At 41.4% G+C, this 19,290-nt stretch overlaps 1 protein-coding gene and 2 long non-coding RNA genes across 7 annotated transcripts in view; 1 reads left to right on the top strand and 2 right to left on the bottom strand.

Moving 5' to 3' along the window:
• LOC127590738 (uncharacterized) overlaps positions 1 to 19,290 on the bottom strand; it is a 90,552-nt gene that overhangs the window by 38,123 nt on the left and 33,139 nt on the right. The gene's annotated exons all lie outside the window — the stretch shown is intronic.
• The window catches only part of LOC127590686 (uncharacterized), a 56,078-nt gene that overhangs the window by 16,202 nt on the left and 20,586 nt on the right, over positions 1 to 19,290 (bottom strand). For 3 of the 5 annotated variants that reach the window (XR_007959733.1, XR_007959734.1, XR_007959732.1), the window contains exon 3: positions 12,960 to 13,003. The gene's annotated coding sequence lies outside the window, so the exon portion shown is untranslated. Of the gene's footprint in view, positions 1 to 12,959; positions 13,052 to 13,205; positions 13,679 to 19,290 lie in introns of those variants that run through there. The other 2 variants (XR_007959735.1, XM_052050122.1) reach the window with 2 other exon arrangements.
• Positions 1 to 19,290, top strand: part of LOC127590727 (uncharacterized) — a 39,757-nt gene that overhangs the window by 1,671 nt on the left and 18,796 nt on the right. The gene's annotated exons all lie outside the window — the stretch shown is intronic.

Consider the following 19,290-nt stretch of genomic DNA (forward strand, 5'->3'; position numbering starts at 1 on the left):
ACCTGGTTTACATGGTTCAGTCAATCGTTCAATTTATTTCCAAATACATGATGTAAATCTCTTCGTCTCAGAGTCGGCCTTCTGCCAGGCCTAAAAAAAAACCTGCTGTCCATCAAGAAATTCTAGCGGCTAATGCGTGATACAAGCTCGCCAACAACAACAACCCAAAACGCTGTTGTGGAGAGGTTGTGACCTGCACATTGATTACGCTATTAAAATTAAACGGACTATTACGAGACAAAGTTGTTTGAAATGCAACAACTATTTGCGAGAGGTTCATAAAGCAAAGGCGACATCTATTGGTGAAACTGTAAAAATCAACCCTTTCATTTTCACATTATGTCTAGAATAATTATTTTGTGCCATATTAGTCCTTGTCTATAAAGGTAGAATATAGAACTTTTCATGTACCTGTATTTTAATTACAGGCCTACATTTATTTGTTTATATTAGTGTCATTTATTTATTTATTTATTTATTTAGTTAATGCAATAATTTAGATTTATATACTTTTTTGGTGCCATTCCTGGTGTTTTATGTAAGACTGAAAAATTATGATTTATTTTTTATTTTGTGAGCAGTGTGATGTTCAAAATCGATACGGGCGCCGATGTTCTCCCACACAAAGTTTTCAAGAGCACGAACAGAAACAATCCACCACGTACACATATTTGTGTGTGTGTATATATATATATTAGAGATGTCAAACAATTAAAATATTTAATCTAATTAAAAATGCAACTGTCATAATTAACTCAAATGAACTAAAAAATTAATCGTGATTACTCACACATTTTTTATCGTTTCTGAATTTCCTTACATTTTTTGTCCTATTTTTCCCCATTTTAATGCTCTCATCAACTTGGAATCATGAATCAGTTTTCTATGTGCCAAATGCAAATATTTACTGAAATAACAATTTCAATTTTCAATTTTACATGAACATTTTTCACTTGGAGCAGTTGTTAAAACCATGGTTGCATACATCGTTTTTCTCAAATTTGGTTTGAACACAGCACTCAGGCTATGTTGATTCTGTTGGTCTTTCTTGCGCGGAAGTCTCTCGATGGTTTTGTGGAGACATCATTTTGGATGACTACACTTGGTTCGATGACAATACTGAAGACGTTTTATTTTCGGTAGGTCGCGACCACTGCACCGTTGAACTTCACCGTCACTGTCAGACGAACACAATAGAGCTCCACCAGCTCTATTTATATGGACACGGAACACTGTAACCTTCCACTGTGGTAGCGGTAGATTAAATAGTTTAATCGTTTGACAGCTCTAATAGATAGAGAGAGAGAGAGAGAGAGAGAGAGAGAGAGATTAGTTGACAGCACAGTGTCTAACCAGCAGGTCGAGGTTTGCACTTGAGAGAAGAGGAATGAAGGTCAGTATTAAGACAGCGTACATGTGCATAAATGAAAAGGAGACCAGTGGAACGGTGAGATTACAGGGAACATAGGTGGCGAAGGTACAGGAATTTAACCCTCGTGTTGTCCTCGGGTCAAAATGACCCATCACGGTGTTAAAAACGCTCCAAAAATCCCTTAAATGATATTTGTTTAACTTCAAATTATATTACTTTTCCTAGATTGGCCCCAATTGCAGAAAAATTGAAATGTTGCTTTTATTCACATTTCCATGGAAGCTGTACAAAACAAATTTTGACTAGGTGTACAAAGGTGGTCTTCAGGTCAAAAATGACCCATGAGGCAAATAAAGTTGAAATCAAGGTCACAAAGTTATTTACACACCACAAAATGTTTCAATGTTTTAGTCGTGTCTCAGATCAATTAGGAGAACACGTGAACAATACAGTAGCAAACATAAACAAGACAAGATAGGTGGCATTCCCGCAGATGGCAGAACTCTTTTTTGCAAGGGGTTTGTTAAAAAGTTGCTACAGATGACAGGACCCCGAATTCTCTCTGTGCTGACGCCATGAGTGTGCATTATGACATTGACGAGGCTCAGGAGCTGATTTTTTTCTGCTGTCCAGCAAGACAACTGATTTAGAAGAGGAAGTGGAGGATGTATTTGAAGATGGGGAAGAATATAACACAGAGCATGATGTATCATCTTCAGAACAAGAAGAAATCCCTGAAGCTGAAAGAGAAACTTTCCTTTAAAAAAATGGCAAAATAACATGGTCCTCAGCAGCATACAACCAATAAGGCATGCATGCAGAACAAAACGTACAGGAGCTCCTGAGAAACCTGATGGTCCACCTTCCACAGCCACTTCCCCAGCGAGGGCAAGTACAGTGAAACTCCTCTACAACGAAATCATGTTTGCAGCAAGAAATATTTCACAACAGGGGGTATTTCACTGGAGCAAATTTGATCTCAGATGTATGCACGCAGACACAAACGTATGTGTACTCAATTTTTATTCCAATAGTACATAAGTATGAACACATATTTATTTGACACTTCATATCGTCAGTGTAGAAAGAAAAAAAGGGAAAGAAATTGCGAAATTTACGATCAGCATTCACTTTCACTTACCGTATTTTCACGACCATTCGCCGCACCGTATGGTTGGGCGCGGTCTCATTAATGGGTCCCATTTCTGTATTTTACACATAGACAAAACACACTGTATTATTGGCTACAGTTTTAAAGTGGTAAAACATACGCCAGCTTAAACATACGGCATGCATGCGCGCACGCTAAAAACACGTTAGCTTGAAGTATACGGTAGCATGCCAAGACATACAGATAAAAGCTAAAAGCACGTTTTTAAAAAGGCAACAGAAGCAAAACTGAGTTCCGTTCTATTTTATTTAGCCATCGTACAATGTACTCACGTTTTTCGATCAATCATCACCCAGAAATCCATCAAAGTCCTCATCCTCTGTATCAGAATCGAACAATTGTGCAAGTACCGGTAATCCATCAAAAACGCCGTGTTCCCTCTCGTTGTCAGAGTCACTCTCATTGCCATGTGGCTCCACAGAAATGTACCGGCTTTGCCAAAAACTCGAACAACAGTGCAAGCAGACAGCGCTGCCTCTCACTCTTTGTAAAGTTGTGTTTGCCATCGATCATCCATTGTTCCCATGCCGTTCGCAACTTTACTTTGAACGCTCGGTCGCAACTTTACTTTGAACGCCCGGTTGATGCCGATGTCCAGCGAGCGGTTGGAGTTCTTTAGTCAAGCCTCCGGGAATAACAGCAAGCTCAGAGTTCATTTGCTTGACTTGTTTTTTCACCGCTGCTGTGAGATGGGCACGCATGCCAAAAGCATAACCGATGGCTTGAAGTTTGAACTGAGCTTCGTAGGTGTGTCTTTGTAGAATTTATTTTCGGGGGTTCTTAGAAACCAAAACCGAAGTTATTTTGCAAAAATGCACATTGCCACACTCTATACAGGTGTTAGTTACCTGCTTGGGGCATCCCTTTAGCGTCCGCTTACACGCCCACCCTTCACTCATTGGCGGATTTCTCCCCCGCATGCCTTTCCTCTCTCACGTCTGCCTTCTCTCTCTCTCTCTCTCTCTTGCTCTCCCTCTCCATATATGTATATATGCACGCCCACCCTTCACTGATTGGCCGACTTTTTTGCCGCATGCCTGTCCAGTCACTTCCGCCTTTTCTCTATATAAACAGCGTGTCGGCTGTCAGTCAGATTTTGGAACTCAGCGCATACAAAGGACGCTCCGCACCAAAAGGCGTCCTGTCCATTTTGGAGAAAATTTAAGACATTTAATGGCGCCTTATAGTCGTGAAAATACGGTACATCAATTTCTTGGATAATGCATTTTATTTTGCTTGCTCTGTCTTTCATTTTGATCACTTTTACTCTCTCTTCCAGCATTAGCGTGGAGGGCTAATGAGTCATTAGTGCTCCAGTTAGCGTAAGGTTTTTAGCCTTTGAGAGCTAACTATGGCCATCGAGGAATACAAAGGGTCCCGTGGCTGATTTTAGCATGATAATAAGTAAAGCATTCGAGGAAACATTCGTTTATTTGAATGTCCATCGAGCCATAAGCAATTTAGCATTAGCAGCTAATCAGATGCTACGGATCTAGCTTCAATATCTACACACATAGACAGTGAGGTGCCTCTTCGCCAGGATGATGGCCAGGATGATGCTTGGTATGCCAGTGGCAGAGTAGCTATGAGTATGTTGAGTCCAGGAAACGTGCAGCTTTGACCAAAATAAACATCGTTCACAATGTAAACCAAGTCAAGTCAACAGTATTTAAAGAGCACTTTCAAACAGCCATCGCTGCATACAAAGTGCTGTACATGGAGCAATTTAACATGCACAGTAAACATTAAGACAAATCGGTAATAAAGGCGGTAGAAAGCACCAAACGGTAAAACCAAGAATTAAATCTAAGTCATGCTGACTCGAATGCCAAATAATACAAGTGAGTTTTGAGGAGGGTTTTGAAGATGGGCAGCGAGGAGGCTTGCCGAATGTTCAGTGGGAGGTCATTCCAGAGAGAGGGACAAGCAACAGAAAAGCCTCGATCCCCTCTGAGCCTCAGTTTGGTTCTTGGTACTTCTAATAATGTCTGGTCCACAGACCTGAGGCGCCGGGCAGGTGTGTAGGAGCGGGTGAGCTCAGAGAGGTAAGGTTGGCAAGATGTCTTCGCGAGGCTGGAGCAGAGAAAATGATCTCGTATAACGCAACAGAGGGATTTTCGTCGTATGGGGGGGGGGGGGGAGACAGGAGAATGGGAATTGTGTTAATGCATGAAGATGTTTTCACATAAGGGGGTATTTTCGCCATGTGGGTTTCGTTCTAGAGGAGTTTCACTGCAAGAGGAAGAAATGCCAGTTCTGCCCTCAAAAGGATTGTAAAACACATACTGTGTGCTATAGGTGAAAGAAATATATCTGCAAAGGCTGTGCACTCGCATACTGCGCTACATGTGCTAATTAGTTTAATGGGTTATCTTATTTTTCATATTTTTGTCTTGTATTGTCCTAAATAGTTCACTGGAGGAAAAAAAGAAAGAAACTTTAGTCATTGGAATGAATACAAATCAGCCATCTCGTTACCTCTGTGTCCCGCGTCCGAGACGCACAATTTTCCCGAGGGACGCACAGTTCCAAATAATGTGCGTTTTTGGGATGCAGGAAATTTCTCAAAACAAACCAAAAAAACTACGACACACACGCGCCAGCAATCCCAGCCATGCTGCAGAGTGTTTATGATTCATCAATTAAGGATGATTAGACAATTAAGGATGGAGAGACCTGCTTTTGTTCTTATGTCTCTCTCTCTCTCTCTCTCTCTCACACACACACACACACACACACACACACTAGCAGCATCGTTAACAACACTTCGACATTAAAGATCAAAGAGTAACCCATGTGAAAAAAAGAAGATGCACAACCAATCAACATGGCTTTGCAGCATCTTCTCAGCCCCCCCCCCCCCCCCCCCCACTCCACATGTACTGTATATGTTGCTCGATGTGACTCACTGTTGTTTTGCTGACTTTCGTTGCTCCTTGCGGACCGTTTTCGGACTTTTTGTGGACTTAAAAAAAAAAGTTTTTTTTTTTAATGAATGTTTGAAAAAATCCGCAATGCACTGAAGCCGCGATAAACGAACCGCGAAATAGCGATGGATAACTGTATAGGCTATTTACTATGAAAAATATTATGAAACAGTATTGGTTATTCGATAATTTACTGGTTGTAGCATGGTAACTTTAGGAATAAAACATTCATCACAAGGTGTAATAATGCCAATGTACTGTTGGTAGAACTCATGATGACGTGTGTTAAATTCTTTCGTCAAATTGATCGTAGATCGTCTTGGGAAGAGGATGTCTAGCCACATCAATACCTACCTGTATTAATGATTACCAGTCAATTAATCTTTGCAGTGTGAGATTGGAAGAAATACTGTGATTTTGTGGTATGTTGTATTCATGATGCCATACGATTACAACATATTTTGATCCAATTATTTTATTGAATAAACCTGAGTACACAGCTCAGTGTTGTGTCCAAGGACCGGCAACCCAAGGCCAAGGCCAAGGACTTGACTCCGAGGCGAAAGCCAAGGCCAAGGACTTGGAAAAATTTCCGAGGCAAGGCCAAGGCCAAGGACTTGCCTCCGAGGCCAAGGCCAAAGACCAAGGACTGATTTTGAAGCTGAGGCCTCGCCGAGGACATGTATAAAACAATGCTATCATACCACTTGGGAGGTCTTCATGATTTGCAACACCCCTCAATCATAACCCCTTGCACTCCCAAACGCTTGAATGAAGTGTTTTTATTCAACGAGTAGAACAGTCAACGTACATGTTATTTATACTGAGAAAAAAAAATCATGATATACATTTATGAATTAATGTTTTAGTGCAGTAGTTTCTTAATATGAAGTACCGTATTTTCACGACTATAAGGCGCCATTAAAAGACTTAAATTTTCTCCAAAATCGACAGGACGCCTTATGGTGCGGAGCGTCTTTTGTACGCGCTGAGTTCCAAAATCTGACTGACAGCCGACACGCTGTTTATATAGAGAAAAGGCGGAAGTGACTGTGGCCAGGCATGCGGGAAAGAAGTCGGCCAATCAGGGAAGGGTGGGCGGGTATATATACATATTAAGGGTGTGGAAAATAATCGATATTAATCGATACATCGATGCGCACGTGCGCGATCCGAGTGCATCGGCTCATTCACTGGGTACGACGCGATTGACGGGTGAAATCGCGATTCATCACGATGCATTGATGGGTATCGGTAAAATCCGATTCAAGCACCGTTTTATTCATGTTAAACGTCACATATCTGCCCTTTCCTAGGCGCAATGAATGCACCATCATTGCTTTGCGTTTTGTGTTGAGTACGGACGGTAGCCGTGCGTCACATACAGTCCAGTACACAACTAGCGAAACATTATGGAAGTTAGCGCAAGCAGCAGCAAGGAAACTACTATATTTAATGCAGGCACAACATTCAAATCGTATGTTTGGAAATACGACGGCTTCGAAAAGAAAGACGGAAAGCTTGATAAAACCTCCGTAATTTGCAAGGAATGTCGCATTAAGAAGCCATACACTTAAAACGATGGCACCAGATCACCGACAAGTTTCCCTCCCGCTTCCCCGCCCAGTTCCTCGTCGGACAACGGAGAAACTCTTGGCAAACCAGGTCAGGATCAGAAAAAAAAATTGCCTCTTATTTTGGGAGTCCCCTTGCAACTCACTGTGACCGCGCAATGGCTATAACTAAGGCCACTGCTTATTTCATATGCAAAGACCTCCAGCCTTAGCGTGGTGGACAACGAGGGTTTCAGACAGCTCGTGCACGTTTTGGAACCCAGGTATAAAATACCAGACAGGTCTGTGTTCACTTACAAACATATTCCCGATGTGTAAAACAAAGTGAGAAGTTAGATTACTGTGTCGCTGAACAGTGCGCAAAGAGTTGCACTTACAGTGGATGGGTGGACATCTTGCGCTATAGATTCATATATATATTATATATATAATTATATTTCATATAAGACACTCAGTGAGAATAGTCTGTTTATGTTCACACTATAGCAACAGCTGTGAGTCTCAGGTGCCAAATTGTTTACATTTTCTTTGTACAAAACCCAATTGTGAAAGGGCTTAAATACCGTATTTTCACGACTATTCGACGCATCGTACTAATGGCCGCAGTCTCATTAATGCGTGACATTTCTGTATTTTACACATACACAGGACGCATCGTACGAATAGCCGCAGTTTTACAGTGGTAAAACATACGCCAGCTTAAACATACGGCATGCATGCGCGCACTCTAACACGTTAGCTTGAAGCATACGGTAGCATGCCAAGACATACAGATGCAAGCTAAAAACACTTTTTTAAAAAGGCCACGAAAGCAGAACTGAGTTTGGGTGTATTTTATTTAGCCATCGTACAATGTTCTCACGTTTATCGATCAATCATCACCCATAAATCCATCAAAGTCCTCATCCTCTGTATCAGAAGCAGAGGACTGCACTCTCAGTTGTCATTGAATGCATCACATGCTAGTGTGAGTTGCTACGCATTGCCGAGCGGAAAGAAGGAGTAGCAACAGCAAAGTCAACATTTCTCTCGTGTGAAGCTTTCCCACATTTGAAAGTAAAGAACAGAGCGAAACATGGTGGCTGCGCGTGTGTGTGTAGAAAGAATTGAACAATTGTGCAAGTACCGTAATCCATCAAAAACGCCGCGTTCCCTCTCGGTGTTGCGTATTGTGGCGTAACTCGCCAAGCGCTGCCTCACACTCTTTGTAAAGTTGTGTTTGCCACCGATCATCCATTGTTCCCATGCCGTTTGCAACTTTACTTTGAACACCCGGTTGATGCCAATGTCCAGCGGTTGGAGTTCTTTAGTCAAGCCTCCGGGAATAGCGGCAAGCTCAGAGTTCATTTGCTTGACTTGTTTTTTCACCGCTGCTGTGAGATGGGCACGCATGCCAAAAGCATAACCGGTGGCTTTAAGTTTGAACTGAGCTTCGTAGGCGTGTCTTTTTGTCGAATTTATTTTCAGGAGTTCTTAGAAACCAAAACCGGAGTTGTTTTGCAACACACACAGTTCATTTCTGTGGAGCCGCATGGCAATGAGAGTGACTCTGACAACGAGAGGGAACGCAGCGTTTTTGATGGATTACGGTACATGCACAATTGTTCAATTCTTTCTACACACACACGCGCTGCCACCATGTTTCGCTCTGTTCTTTACTTTCAAATGTGGGAAAGCTTCACGCGAGAGAAATGTTGACTTTGCTGATGCCGCTCGGCAATGCGTAGCAACTCACACTTTAGCATGTGATGTGTTCAATGACAACTGGGATGTGCAGTCCTCTGCTTCTGATACAGGTGATGAGGACTTTGATGGATTTCTGGGTGATGATTGATCGAAAAACGTGAGAACATTGTACGATGGCTAAATAAAATACACCCGAACTCAGTTCTGCTTTCGTTGCCTTTTTAAAATCGTGTTTTTAGCTTGCATCTGTATGTCTTGGCATGCTACCGTATGCTTCAAGCTAACGTGTTAGCGTGCGCGCATGCATGCCGTATGTTTAAGCTGGTGTATGTTTTACCACTGTAAAACTGCGGCCATTAATACAGTGCGGTTTGTCTATGTGTAAAATACAGAAATGTCACCCATTAATGAGACTACGCCCAACCGTACGGTGCGTCGAATCTTCGTGAAAATACGGTAAATCAACACTCAACAGGCATGACATGGCACGGAAGACAAGTACACCAGTTTTTGATCCATTTATTTTTTGGAATAAACCTGGAGTACACAGCTACTGATGTAATGTTCATTATTAATGCATCATTTTCAAACATTTACCCTTGAAACATTATACTTTTGAGTGTCAGAATTCTTGATTATGAATATCAGTCAAAACAGTAAAATGGGTTCCCATGATGCATGATGAACGTTTACGGAACCCAACATTAGTTCCCATGGTTTCCCATTGGGTAATCCGACGGAACCGAAAAACGGTTACCGTGAATTTCTGAAATCCTCAGGCCTGCTACGGAATTATTAAAAAATTTGCAGCGTTTGTTTAAATAAGTAGACCATTTCAGATTTCGAAATTTGGGACTCTCTCAATGCATAATGGGACTCATACTTTTCTGATCAGCGAGTCCCTGGGACTCACTGCCGGTAAATTGTAAAATTATCACTGCAGAGATTACCGCTTTTTCTGCACTCAGTGATTGACTTCTATGCAAAGTCATTTCTCAACTTGCCTTCCCACAGTTAACATTCGCATTACTACACCTTGTGACGAATGTTTTATTCATAAAGTTACCATGCTACAACCAGTAAATTATAGAATAACCAATACTGTTTCAGAATATTTTTCATAACGATTAGCCTACAAATCTAATGACCTTGCCTCGTAATCGTGCCTCTCGTCGTATCTCACTCTCGTGTTCTGTACATACATTCCAGGTGAGTTTAGTGATACGCCCTTTGGACGATTCACACGGAAAAAAAAAATCAGACTGGCATTCCCATTTCTTAAATGTCGTAATTAGTAGACCTTTGTGAGTTTTTTTTCGCCACCATCTCAAACTTTCATCCGCGCGATTCCTCAGTTTGCGGACTAAAATAGCAACCCGCATGCATACATAATACTGTTGCCCCCCCCCCCCCCCCCCCAACACTGAAAACCAAACAAAACGAAAATAAATTAGAAGAAAGACACTCACACACCACACCACACCACAAACACACATACAGGCACAGTGAAATCGCGCCCATTAAAATGACGCCACGGAAACGACACGCGACCGGTAACGATTGTTCCCGTGAAATCCAAGGGCTTGCCGTAGTTTTTATTTTGTTTATTTGTTTTGACTGAGAAATTTCCTTGCGTACCAAAAACACACATTATTTGGAACTGTGCGTCCCGTGAGAAGATTATGCGTATCGGACGTGGGACGAAGATGCTAACGAGATGGCTCAATCTCTAAGCATTCTCTGAGTACTACTATTATTACCACTACCACTAATACTACATTAATTAATACCTTCAACTTCACAATAACAATAATAATAAATAATTAAATCTACCATGATTTTAAACTATGTATTATCAATATTAATTATTCCAAACATGAGAAAGCATTCAGCAAACATAATTGGAATCGAGCAAAAGGACTCCAACTCCAAACGGCCAAACCCAAAAGTGAAGTGCTGACATTATTGACTCCAGCTGTAACACAAATTACTTGGTTCAAACAAACATTCTCGTGCGACCGCACAAACGTGACGACTGTGCAAAAATAACTAAATAAAATACATCACAGTTACAGAAAGGCTTTACACGCTATTTAAACTGCCGATCGCGAACGGAACGAACCGTGATTGAAACCAACTGTGATGCCACTCTTTACATGTTGTACTGAGTGGCAGCCCCGCCCCTCTTAAAGCGCCAGATAAAGTCATCAACGTGGGTTTCCCTGGATGGATTTTGTTTGATATCTTTATGATTTTTACGGTCCTCTGGCCCACTTTATGCCTGTGGACGAAGGATTAGAGGCTTTAATCCCTCGTTGTGTCCGAGGACCGGCAACCCGAGGCCAAGGCCAAGGACCAAGGACTTGACTCCGAGGACAAGGCCGAGGACCAAGGACCGCCCTTCGGTCCTCGAGACCAAGGACCAGCTCGAGGAACACATCACTGACACAGCTACTGATGGAATGTTCATTGTTTATGCATCATTTTTAAACATTTACCCTTGAAAAATTATACTTTTGAGTGTCAGAATTCTTGATTATGAATATCAGTCAAAACAGAAAAATGGGTTCCCATGATGAACTTTTACGGAACCCAAAGTTTGTTTCCGTGGTTTCCCATTGGGTAATCGACGGAACCGAAAAATGGTTACCGTGAATTTCTGAAATCCTCAGGCCTGCTACTGAATTATTTAAATGTTTGCAGGATTGGGACTCTCTCAATGCATAATGGGACTCGTACTTTTCTGATCAGCGAGTCCCTGGGACTCGCTGGTGGTAAACTAAAATTATCACTGCAAATGCATCCATAACTAATTTTCACACGTTTTTTTTCCTTTTCTTAAGCTGTAGAAATACAAGTGAAGAGGGAGAACTATATCACACATAATGTGGTGAAGGACAAGTTGTTTCTTCAAGCAATAAGAAATTTGGTGGTTAAAATTCAATTAAGCTGCTTATTTGGCGGGTTTAGTGAAGATGGGTCATTTTGACCCAGATGACACGGGGTGTGTACAGAAAATGAGGACAAAAGGGGGGTTAAGTACGTAGGATTAACAGTGCAGAGCAGCGGAAACTGTGGAAGAGAAGTGAAGAATAGAGTGCAGGCAGGATGGAACAGCTGAAGAAAAGTGTCAGGAGTGATTTGTGATAGAAGAGTGTCGTCAGCTAGGGTGAAGGGAAAAGTTTACAGGACAGTTGTGAATCCAGCCACGATGTACGGTCTAGAGCAGGGGTGCCCATTATGTCGATCCTGATCTACCGGTCCCAACGAAAGGTCCCAACTAGATTCAAGGAGTGTCGAGGAGAAAAAAAACAACCATTTGTGTGTCTTTGTACACGTTAGTAATATATATTTTTGTGTTAATGTACGCTGCACCCTGATCATCCCATCAGTCTCATTTTCTCAAAAAATATTAAAAAATCAAATAAAGCAGGTAAATCTTGAATTTACGGTGGCGCGTGATTACGTCACCGGAAGTTGTTAGCAGTCTGCAATTGCTGCTTGTGGTCAGAGCTGTTGCGCTCCATCTTTTATCGTCATTATTCTCATTCCGAGTTTGTGTGTGTGCGTGTGCGTGTGTGCATGTGACGGTATGGGTAGATCCCGGGAGGTTAGTTGATCGAAAAGTAGATCCAAGTAGATCCAGTCCAAAAAGTTTGGGCACCCCTGGTCTAGAGACACTAGCAATAGGCAAAATACAGGAGGCACAGTTAGAGGTGGCTGAGTTAGAGATACTGAGATTCTCCTTAGGAGTGACAAGGATGGACAGGATAGTTTGGAGAAAAAGTTAGAGGTTTGAACATGTACAGAGGAGGGACAGTCGATACATTGGTAGGAGAATGTTAGAGATGGAGCTACCAGGTCGGAGACAGAGAGGAAGGCCAAAGAGGAGATTCATGGATGCCGTGAGGTAAGATATGCTGGTAGTTGGAGTCAGAGTCGAGGATGCAGAGAGCAGGGAAAGATGGAAATTAATGACTTGCTGTGGCAGCCCCTGAAACGGGACAAGACGAAAGGAGAAGACAGTGTCTAACCAGCAGCCACCTTGATAACATTTCAGGTGTGAAGAGACATAATTACAACATGATTCAAAGATAGTCAGATAAAATGTGTGATTGCAGAATTGTGTCTGAAAATGGTAGCTTTAATCAGCGACAAAAAATTAGCTCTCACTTTCAAAACGGTTGGTGGACATTGCAATCGAGCGAAAGAATGAGACGTGGCCACACCTGCTCTGGTCGAGCCAACTCGAAACTTCTCGAAACTAGCGTCGTCGTCCTCTTTTAAGCCAAGGAAATCATCCTCGTAATCTGATGTCCTCCTGCACACATTTTTACACAAGTCATAACAACACTTCATACTCATGCTTGATCTCTGCTGGGTTGTCAGCGGCTAGCATGCTAGGCTAAGAAGGCTAAGGAAGGCCCAGAAGCTTGAGCGAATAATGTTGTGCAATAGAGGAATAATGGACTTACTGCATCGAGACTTCGGTCCGTTCAGTTGTAACTAAAAAAAATGGATCGTATTTTTCAAGTGTTCAAGTTTGTATGTTCTTTTAGTGAAGTGCGTATAAATACGTTGTTCTGAGGACGGATAGGCCGCTGTGACGATGTACGGCAACTCATTTCAGACAAACTTAGTCGTAGTACGAAACGGTGAAGTAACGCGTGCGCACGCACGTTAAATATACACACACACACACACACACAAATATATGAAAAAAAAGACATGGTAAGGCACAGAGAAACCATATGAGGTAAAATAAGGCACCCAAGGGGTGGGGGTGCAGATCCACAGTGAGTGACAGCAACCCCACCTCGCAGCGTGGAGAATCCCCACGAAGAAACACTGGCTCTTCAAAAAGAGAATAAAAGTCAAGAAATAAAATGTATTTTTAAAAAAAAACATTAAGTTAAGAAATGTAAAATAAATACTAAAATAAATTCTTCAAACGCCAAGCTGAAAGAATTGCCTTCAGCCTGCTCTTAAAAGCATCAACAGTCTCTGCAGACCAGATGCTTTGTGGCAGGCAATTCCATCGCTGGGGACCAACATGGCTAAATGCCGCCTCATAATGTGTTTTGGTCCTCACCCTGGCAATCACTTAAACGCCAATGCCAGAGGACCTCGGGTTCCACGTTGGTTAATATGCTAAAAGCTGGTCAGATATATAACATGGCCCAAAAACGTTAATACATTTACAAACTAAAATAAGCACATTAAAATCAATCCAAAAACACACGAGGAGCCAATGCAGCAATTTTAAAACTGGTATAATGTGTTCCCGCCCTCTAGTCCTTGTCAGGAAGCGTGTGGCTGAGTTTTGGAGTAGCTGTAATCTTGGTCTTTTCAGGAAGATCAGAGAGCAGAGCATTGCAATAATCCAAGCAACAGGAATTAAAAGCATGCATCAGCACTTCCATGTTGGCCTGAGAAAAAAAGGGGCGGACTGTGGCTATATATTTGAGGTGATGAAAAACAATCTTTGTTATATTTTTAAAATGAGGAAGAAAACGAAGCACAGAGTCAAAACTGACGGCCAAGTTCGTCACACATTGTGTGGGTTAATGTAGGAGATATAACTATTTCAGGATTGTCTGTTATTTATTCCTTTATTGTGAGTTCACAAACACCCCCCATAGAATTTATGTTGCAATTTCCTCGCTGGATTTTCTGTTTTGGTGCATTATTTTCGATTTTCTTAGTGTCATTTAAGTTATCGTTCATTTTCATTTTTTAGAGTCGGTCTATGAACGCCTCTCGAGCCGAACCGCAGTTGACAAGACATGGAGTCAGACAGAGGTATGTCTGTATTTGTTTGAGAGTGTTCAAAGAATGAATAAGATAAGGTAAGATAAGATAAGATAAGATAAGATATCCTTTATTTGTCCCACACTGGGGAAATTTACAGCCTCCAGCAGTAAGAATATAGGTAGAAAGACGAAAGAAGAAAAAAAACAACAAACACCGTTCAATTAAGTGCAATATAAACACAAAATGGATAAATCGCAGTGCTATTTACAATTGTCTTTCACATCATTTAATTATTATTATTAATTTTATTATTATTATTATTATTGTTGTTGTTGTTTTTATTCTGAAGCCTGACAGCAGTCGGTAGGAACGAGCGTCGGTATCTCTCCTTCTTGCAGCGCGGGTGTAACAGTCTCTGGCTGAGGATCTACCAAGTGGTGTCAGGGCGGGCTGGAGGGGGTGGGAGGGACTAGCCATCATAGCTTTTAGCTTAGTTAGCATCCTTCTGTTGCCCACCTCCTCCAGAGTGTCAAGGGAGCAACCGAGGACAGAGTTGGCCTTCCTGACCAGTCGCTCCAGTCCCTTTCTGTCCCGGGCTGAGATGCTGCCTGACCAGCAGACAATGCCATAATGGATGTTCGAGGCCACCACCGAGTTATAGAAAGTCTTAAGGAGTGTACGTTAGAAAAAAAAATTAAAAAATTAAAAAACACCACAAACGTCTTTGTTTCAAAGCTGCACTATTAAGATCCTGTAGTTTGGGTAAAAGTTTCTTTCTCTGATTGTCAGGGCCCAGTGGCGGATGCTGGTCTGTAGAGGAGAAGCTAAATTTTGGCCTAAATCATAAAATGTGTCCGTTTATATATACAGTAAATATTCCCATCCCCGGAATTCTATGGAAAGGAATATCCTTCCCCCGGAATAAAAACCTATGCATGAGCATTTTGACTACGATATTACGTGTTACCGGAACTTGCGTAAGGGGAAATTCCACTACCCGTAACTCGGACGGAGGTGTAATGCCGCGGGAGCTTAAATACACGCCCACCCGATGCGACGGAAAAGACACAACACTGAAACAAGTTTTCACATCGCGTTTTTCGCTCATCATTTTCTAAACGACGACGTGTGAGTTTTTATTTTTTTTAAAAAACATTAAAATACTGTATGTATTTTACTTTTGTGATTTTTTGGGGATACACCTGTATTGCCGTTTTTTTATATAAACAGTTTTTGGACAGTATATTTTTGTATTTTATTGATTGTGTTGTTACAGGTGAATTTTGTCAACATACTTGCAGGTTCATAAAGGACATGTACGATGCTCATTTCCGAAATGAGGAATTTCTGTTATCAGGACAAATTGGACAGGGCAAACACAAGTCCGTACTAGAGAATATTTACTGATAGTGAAATCTACTCTCCGTTCCTTTTCAAGAAAAGGATCTGTGACCCTGTCATACCAACTGGGCGTTTTTTCCAGGGTCTTAACTGTGGTGATATTAGTCAGTCTGCGAACACATGCAACTACAATAAAATCCACCAGAAATCAAATATTAATCTGTTGCTAGTCATTTTCAACAAAGAGAGTGTCGCTAAGATGATTAGAAGAAGTCTCCAGTTAAACTTAGAACAGAATGAGATTTGAAAAATGCTCCCACAGATGCCTACACCAAATGTTCAGTGATTGGCTCATTTCGCTGCCAATCAAAAAGTGATTTAGCCTCAGACACATCATCTAATCATCATGCAGAAAAGCTGAGTGTCTGGGTCAGCCCATAAATGCCCACTGTCCATAGAATCCCAGAGACGCTGAGCGTCCAATGGGCGGGACAAAACCAGCATATATCCAATGACTTGTCATTGGGACTACTCTCGAGATGTCCACCATCTATGCTGTAGACGCTCAGCGTCCACACAGTTTAAAGCACAGTGAAGTTGCGGGAATGAATGAGAAGAGAGTCACGTCGTAACCAATAGTAAGAAGCTGTGATTCCGAACAGAAGTTAAGCGCCTTGTAGTGCATATTTAGTCAATGACATGTAAACACAATTGTATGCACACACGTACTGTATATTTGATCACTTATTTTGGGGGGAAGCTGAGGTTCCCTTAAGTAATTGCCTCTGTCAGGGCCAATAACGAAAACCTTGTTGTTGTTCTGATTGAACTGTGGGAAATGCTCTGCCATCCTTGACTTAAGATCTACAATTTAAAAGTGTATGAATAGGCCCTGTGTTGTCAGGAGACATGACAATTCAGCTGTGTATCATAAGCATAGCTGCGGAATCTGATGCCATGACTCCTGATGAATTCCTCAAGGGGAAGCATGTAAAGATGAAAAAGTATTGGGCCACAAATTGAACCTTGTGTAACCCCACATTTAATTTCATGGACTCTGGAGAAACAAGTATCCAAACTTACAAAATAACTTCGGTCTGCGAGATTGGAATGAAACCTGCTAAAAACAGCACCAGTGATGCCCACCATGTTTTTAAATCCATTTAATATAATGTGATAAATCTACTGTGTCAGAAGCAGCGCTTAGATCCAGGAGCATCAACAGACCAGTTTCATGTTAGGTATGCCTACATTAAGTCTGGCTGTGCGCGCATCTTGGAGGCAGAAAACACGCTTTACAGAACAAAATCGTGAGTAATCCCGTCCTCATGCTGTACCGTGGGTTATCAGAATAGAAAGAGTCTTTTATAGAATTCCTGCTGGTAAACACCCCTTTCAGAAAAAAAACTGCGAAAATTATTGTTCCAAGCTTTATGACATGAGAATTGGACTGAGGAGGCAATTAAGAATGCTCGTATTTGTCACGTCCCGTGTTTGCCAGCAGGGGGCAGGCTTCCTGCTTGCCACCTGCACACCTGTCACCCATTGGTGACTAATTACACATGCTTTATTTGGGCGCTCTGGCAGTCGACTCACTGCCAGAGTATTCCACGGCGTGCCAATTCGCTCGCTTATCCCTACTCTATTCGTTGCCTTGAAGCCTTGTGGCTGTTATTGCGCGTCTTATATTCGCTCGTGTTAGATTATCTCGTTCACCTATAGATTCCCCTTGCTATTTTTCCGCAAGCGTTTTCTGTTGTTTCCTTAATTATTTCCTGGTCCTTATTTTGACCAGTGCTTTTTGTTGTTCGCCCGGACGGGTATTTTGTGTTTGTATTAAACCTCCTTTGTTCTCTGACAAACCTTTTTCTGTGTCTGCTATTTCGGGGATCCACTCCTAGTTTTTTTGTTGTACACGAAGCGATTATTCTATCGCTTCGGGTACAACGTGACAGTATTTGCAGTGCTCACTTCATATATGGTAATTACTTGGGAATTAGATCAAATGATATGTTGTGAAAGCCCAAAATAACTGAACTGTAAAACCCAGCAGAATTATAGTTTATCTTAAAAATAAATTTATTACAAGAAAAATACAGTATAGACTGATGTATGAACACCAAATTGAAAAACTTGTAGAGATGCATGAGTTTAGAAACACACACAAGCATATATATAAATTGGTATATTAAGATATTTTGTGATGTTTTCTTTAATCAATGTATTGCTTCTCAGTGAAAAAAACTGCTTTGAGATGATTGCATGACTTGGTGACTTGCTTGCCTAAGCAATTCCAGAGATGGACTCTGGAGCCTGCTTTGACGACTTCATAGTCTGCTTTGTTTGAATTGTCAAAACTTGATTGAGATCAATGCCACTTGATTACACAACAAACAGTGTGGCGTAGGGAGGGATGAGAATGGCCACTCACCTCTCCCGATGCACACACTTTAGAGGATAAAAGGAGGGGAGCGATGCTCCTCAGCAGAGTCCGCTGTGGGTCAAAGTACGAGACGCCCAGCTCGTATTGAAGCTCACTCTGCTGAGGGTGTTGGCTCTCCACCCTAATGGCATACGGTAAGAGTTCTTTAGCTTCATACAACTTGTTTGAACTGTGTTATCATTTCTGTGTGGGACCAATAAAGTCCTATTGTTGGTAGCCAGAAGTGTCTTGTCGTTATTTCTGAGTGCCTATCTCCGACGATCCTTTATAAAACTTGATATTCATTCAAATTGAGTATCAGAAGTGTTTCAAAACATAAATATATATATATAAAAAAAATATGTTCCCACATTTTATCTACGCCAACCATGAAGATACTATGACAGTTGCAGAAGGTTTAGTGAGCCTTCATTTACAAGTAACGTGTAAGTCATCTGAAAAATAATGTCCACTCATTTGGTAATAGCAAAACAAAACAAAAAAAGCCCACTAGTAAAATTTTTATCTACATGTACCTGTATGTGATATGATTTATTCTACAGGCAAACTGTACCCTTTAATGTGCAGCTGCCTCCATCACAACAGAGCAATGTATGATCAACCTTGATGAAAGTTCTTCAGGTGTTAGTTCATATGCTGACTCTTCATCCAACGTTATAACTGGTTCAGGAAGACAGTCCTCGCACTCTGAAGCAGTCTCTCTATCTGTGGAGTCCTCGTGTGAATAAATGCTTGTGAGAACTGCAGCTTTTGATGTAATTGATCTAAGCAAGTTTTTGTGTTCGTAGGTTAGTCCTAAATATGAAATCAAATATATAATCATGAAAAAAAGCATTTGAAACATGCTACGTTTAACATGTTGAGTACAAGTGCCTGTTTCATATGTGTGTATCAATATTCACATTTCTTTGAATTAGAATTTTGCTATTGCAATCTATTTTCAGCAAATTACCGAGACATCTTTGATTTATTATGTGACTCAAGCCCAGTTACCACAATGCTGTCTGGATATCCTGCTTATT

Source organism: Hippocampus zosterae, chromosome 18 (assembly GCF_025434085.1).
Source record: "Hippocampus zosterae strain Florida chromosome 18, ASM2543408v3, whole genome shotgun sequence".
Taxonomy (NCBI): Eukaryota; Metazoa; Chordata; class Actinopteri; order Syngnathiformes; family Syngnathidae; genus Hippocampus; species Hippocampus zosterae.